The sequence below is a fragment of the Montipora foliosa genome, chromosome 1 (genome assembly GCF_036669935.1).
Source record: "Montipora foliosa isolate CH-2021 chromosome 1, ASM3666993v2, whole genome shotgun sequence".
Taxonomy (NCBI): Eukaryota; Metazoa; Cnidaria; class Anthozoa; order Scleractinia; family Acroporidae; genus Montipora; species Montipora foliosa.
The window spans coordinates 70,349,398-70,354,397 of record NC_090869.1 but is presented as its reverse complement, the minus strand read 5'-3'; the positions used below and the strand labels follow the sequence as shown (position 1 = coordinate 70,354,397).

At 38.5% G+C, this 5,000-nt stretch overlaps 1 protein-coding gene across 6 annotated transcripts in view; it reads right to left on the bottom strand.

Annotated features, from left to right (window-relative positions):
* The window catches only part of LOC138007382 (adenosine receptor A2a-like), a 22,593-nt gene that overhangs the window by 8,326 nt on the left and 9,267 nt on the right, over window positions 1-5,000 (bottom strand). Inside the window, exons 1-2 of one of the 6 annotated variants that reach the window (XM_068854271.1) lie at window positions 4,299-4,582; window positions 3,812-3,882 (exon numbers count right to left, since the gene is read on the bottom strand). The exons of 2 other annotated variants lie outside the window; for them this stretch is intronic. The gene's annotated coding sequence lies outside the window, so the exon portion shown is untranslated. Of the gene's footprint in view, window positions 1-2,161; window positions 2,246-3,811; window positions 3,883-4,298; window positions 4,583-5,000 lie in introns of those variants that run through there. 3 more of the 6 variants (XM_068854278.1, XM_068854295.1, XM_068854286.1) reach the window with 3 other exon arrangements.

Here is a 5,000-nt window from a genome sequence, read left to right as displayed (position 1 = left end):
TTTCCTTTGCATTTGTCTCGTCAATTTTTGAATATTATTTTTGTTAGAAGAAAAACGTATTGTTCCTTCAGCGTGAAATACACATGTCTTCGTGTCTACAACTTAAATAGGGTTTTACAACAATGAATAAAAAACGGGTTACATAACAAATTCAAAGAAAACAATCGGTACAGAAAAAAGTCAATCAGATACAACAAATGAGAACAAAAATACTGTAAATGGCGACAAACATTGCGTAATTGCTTCAGCGCAATAGGATCCCCATCAAGGGCCTCTGAATCAACACACATGCTGGAATCCCAACAAAATCCCTAAGAAGGGCCATTAAACAATATGTAATAACCCAACTGAGAACCTTAGAATGACCTAGGTCGTACGAAAATAACAGAATCCCCAAAGGGGGCCCCTGAATAACTATCTAGAGCATACATAAGGACTTGTTAAAAATTCAGTGTTAAAAAACACCTTCAGAAATATGCAACAACTTGCCCTAAGTCCGCAAAAGTCAAGTATAGTGGATGCGATTTTTTGAATGAAATTCTTGTCTTTTATTCAGCCCCAAAGGTGAAAGGAAAAAGAACTGCGCACTCCAGTATGCTTCTTTCGTGATGAGTAAACGGGTAAAACATATTTTGTTCGGCAGAAAGAAAAAGTTACAGCAAACTCAACACTGAACAACTTCTGGGGAAAACTGTAATAGACCTTTTCGGCTTGTACATTTTGTTTTCCCAATACAGATCATGTGATAATACTCAGGAGGCTTGGTCCTTTGTTTTGTTCATTAGAAAGAGTGCATGCAGACATATCCATGCTTGCATGCCCTCATTTTAGTGAACAAAACAAAAGACCAAACCTCCTGAGTATTATCACGTGATCTGTATTGGGAAAACAAGCCGAAAAGGTCTATTGCCCTGAGCGGGATTTAAACTCACGTCCCCCTGATCACTAGTCGGGTGTGTGGTGGTCATCACACCCGACTAGTGATCAGGGGGACGTGGGTTCAAATCCCGCTCAGGGCAATTACAGTTTTCCCCACAAGTTGTCCAGTGTTGAGTTTCCTGTAACTTTCTATACATATATATATATTTAACAATTATTCACCGAAGTGGAGGTGAATAGTGGTGGATATTTACCGAGCCGCGAAGTGGCGAGGTAAATATCCACCACTATTCAACGACAAGTTGAATAAATAGCGGACCAAAGAGTAACTTTATTTTTGACAATATACCGCAAAAATTTCGATGAAGGGCTGCCCGAATAGCGGTAAGCGATTTTTTATTGTAAAATGTTCCGGCTCGCCTTCTTGCCGACAGATAAAACTTTTGCAGGCACTCAATGGTTGAGTTAAATTCCTCTTGTTGTTGAAACCAAGCTGAAAAACATCAGATTGTTTCATTGTGATTTTAGTTCTCGACAGTTTTCGTAAACAAGGCATTGTATTTTGATTTTCCGCCTTAGAATATGAGGCTGGAGAGATTAAATAACTTACCTTTAAATACTGCCACAAAACTTTCTTGCCATTTTTGTGTTTTTCGGTACAGCCTCCTCGTTCATTGAAAGAATTTCCTTTTCGGAAATCGAAGCGAGACGGGAAGCCATTTTGTTTCTCTTCGGTTGCTCGGAGGTGAATAGTACTAGGATAATCACCTCCGCGCTAGCCAATCAGCGCGCGCCAAAAGCACTTTTCACTTGTGTGGTATATACTAAATATATATATTAACTAAATAAATGTTTTTAAAGAAAATTTGCCCTGAGCGGGATTTGAACCCACGTCCCCCCGTTACTAATCGACTGAAACAGAACTAATATTAATTTAGATTCTTTAGAGAACTGACTCTATATGCAGTCGTGATAATGTCATCACATTTGAGGTATCATTGTTAGTTTTAACTGCAATGTATGCAATATCTTTTACCGCGTTTCCTGTCTTCTTACAACAGAATGTCTTTTCTTACTTATTCAGATCACAAATTGAATTTAAAGTACTCATTTCAACATAGAATCATAAGCTTGTTCCTAAATACTCGTTCAAAACAGAACTTACTACGCGCCGCTTCGTACCAATTACAGTTTCAAATGAACCAGCAAACAATTGAGGAAATGTTTCCCACCGAAATATCCTGATCTTCATTTGTCGGATTCAAATGGAAATAAAGTTTACCTGTAACGCTGCCGAAACCACAGTGGTGCTACATCTCACCAAACGAAGAAATTGAAAATGACATAGTCATGATATCGTCTGGACTGAAATGTGTCTAATCTAAAGTGACAACACTTTTCTACTGAATTTATTAGCAGTAGATTTAAATAAAAAAAAATTCATTACTATTTGCTCTATTCGTTAAGTTTTCATGTCAAAATTCTCAGGAAATGTAGTTTTATTATTACTTTCGGCGATAAGGGTTTTGTGACGAACGAGGTTCGAAAAAGACACCTGCCTTTACGATCGGAAGTATAATTTTCATTCATTTCCAGTCTGCTTGTAAGCATTGAGGTTGTGTTAGAAAACAAAATTCAAAGTCACTGCCTGATGGAATTTCGATGATTAAACTGTTGCTCATACTGTAATAAATTCGTTATCGGCAAACCCGAACCCAAACCCTAACTATTGTTAAGAGAAGTTTCATGATGTCCTTTAGCAGCATAAATTAAAAAATAAAATAAACTCTTCGAGTGAGGCCTTGAGCAGCTTTTGAAGCTTTCGCCGATCCCTGTCAGTTGACACCGTAGATCGGCGAAATTTCAAAAGCAGGTCAAGGCCTTACTCGAACAGTTTAAGAGCAAAAGACCTTCCCAACACAGTAAAAGCATTTCCAGTATCAGTGCAATATGATGTGTTACTCCTTTCACTAAGAGAAGGAATCAATATATCATAGGAAAAGCGGGTTTGGAGTAATCAACGAATCCTTATGCCATTGGTTTAACTAAACAGGGTTATCTGCAATAAACTGGGTACAAAAGACAACCCTGTTTGATATAATATTGCGGACCGAGATGTTTTATCAAAATATTTACAAAGGAGCCTAAACAAACTGTCCGTCTTGCATTGACATTGTTCTGAGAATTGAATATCATGACACTATGGATCTTGTTACTAGGACAAAATATACCCACATTCGCCTTCAGCCCACGTCACTCTGAACTAAATGGTCACGTTTACTCTGAAAAATTCACCACAGATTCTCTAATACCCAATTCAAAATTTTGCATAAGATATCTTTGGCTTTGTGGTAAGAAAGAGCAATGGTGGCAGTCGTTAACTCTTATATAAGTAAAAGCCCCTCAGTCGGAGCATGCAGCTCACTCAATTTTCACTATGCTATGCAAAGCCATTGTAAATCTCTCGTAATTTTGTACCACTCCAGTTCTTTATGTCAAAAAATTAACCAGTATGTAAAAATCCTTTTTTGCAATAGACTGAAACACGGTGCGAGAGACGAAATTCAAGTTATAGTTACATTCTTAGCTGACTCAAACACCTTACCTATGGTTGAATATTTGACGGGAGCCTTTCTCGTTAGAGGCGTTTTAACTCTCTGATGAAGTATTTCTTCCATGTATTGCCATAATTGATTAGACTTATCATAAATTAGAGTAGTAGTAAAGTAAACAATTGTGTTCGTTTCTAACCTTGTCAGTAAAATGGTAAATGATGCACTTTGTCATGTCTCTCGCGCTATTTTTTCATGTTTCAGGCAATAATATTGTGTGGAGGGTACAGGGACAGTTGAGCCCGGGCAAACCTGGGAGGCAGGGAAGACAGGCGACGAAAGGGCGAGAAGCGGTAAAGAAAGTAACAAAATGCAATTACCGTAATTACTGCCTATCATTGATCCAGTCACACTAAACCAGCAACCATTTTAACTTCCCTTTAACGTCCTCCTAAAGTTTAAACAAATATCATATACGAGAAAACGTAAGTTCAGGAGTAAGTTAATTTATCTTCTTACCAGACGACAACGTTATTCACAAGTTTACCTGTCGCTTATGATGGACATTTGCGATAACCGTTGTTAAATATTAAAACCGAAACGCGATCCGAATCATAAAAAAGGCCCTTGCTTCAATACTCTCTTACGGTTGAAATGAAATTCAAGTTAAAATGTTTTCGACCTGGGCTGGATTTTTAGAGGGGATGGACGGGGGGAGGGGGGGAGTTATAAAGAAAGGAAATATAAAAGAAAGGAATAAATTAAATCATTTTTCCAGTTCTTCTTGTTTCTGCTTCTTTTTCCCTTCTTCCTTATCTCCCCCATCTACCATTTCCTCTGTTGCTTTTTACAATCTTTACCACTTACCTTACCTCTCTTTCCTCTCAAGCGTTCCATGCCACTCCTGAGATTAGAACCTCGCACCATCGCACGTTTGTGATTACGTGCCCTCTGCATTTACCAAAATGCCATCGGGCTAACATCTGAATTGCCACTGTAAAGCTATTTCCAAGCCTCCGCGGTAACTACAAATTCGCGCATGCGCAAATGACACGATTTGAGACTTACCTTATCATCCGTTATGGGTACCAATGAAACTGCCAGCGGCAGTGTTTGTGTGAACTCTGTGTACTTTTTGGAAATGTTGAAGTAGCTTAAGCAGTCCACAAAATGTATAAAAAGCAAAACAGCATTATTTATAGATGGCGACTTTAAGAAGAAGCTAAAGGACGGCTAAATTAGAAGAGCAAAATGCTCTCGAAAAATCTCTCCAGTCCATCAAAAGCGAAAATTGCCTGCAAGAAATGGCCTCTTGATCGTCAACAGTGACAAAAAAATTGACGTTCCGAAAAAGAAATTCCATAGATTACTCTCAGAAGCACATCCACCTAAAATTGCCAGTCATCGCAAGAGAACCATGACAAACCCATTCAAGGATCCGGTTTTCTTTTTCCATGTGTATTTCATTTAAATCGTTTGAATTCACAGACAGTACGCTCAATTACGCATCTACTTCCCTGAGAATGGTGGTGGTTTACAGACCGCCACCGTCTCCAAAGAACCGACTGT